The sequence below is a fragment of the Mastomys coucha genome, unplaced genomic scaffold, assembly GCF_008632895.1.
Source record: "Mastomys coucha isolate ucsf_1 unplaced genomic scaffold, UCSF_Mcou_1 pScaffold20, whole genome shotgun sequence".
Lineage (NCBI taxonomy): Eukaryota > Metazoa > Chordata > Mammalia > Rodentia > Muridae > Mastomys > Mastomys coucha.
In genome coordinates this window covers 116393796-116394025 of record NW_022196903.1, presented here as the reverse complement: position 1 = coordinate 116394025, position 230 = coordinate 116393796, and positions in this window count along the sequence as shown.

Here is a 230-nt window from a genome sequence, read left to right as displayed (position 1 = left end):
CACTTCCTCAGTTCCTAATATGGAAATTTCTCTTACCTCAAAAAAAAATATCTATAAGCCATGTTTCAATTAAATATTCTTTACAAAACTTTATATGGGTTATTTAGTTCATATATTGAAACGGATTTTAGAAAGCAAAAGACTGATGACTAGAACCTAGATGCTATTAGTTAATGTAGTAAATAATAATAAGTTCACAGATGACTGGAAAATGGTAAAGGGGTTGGTTG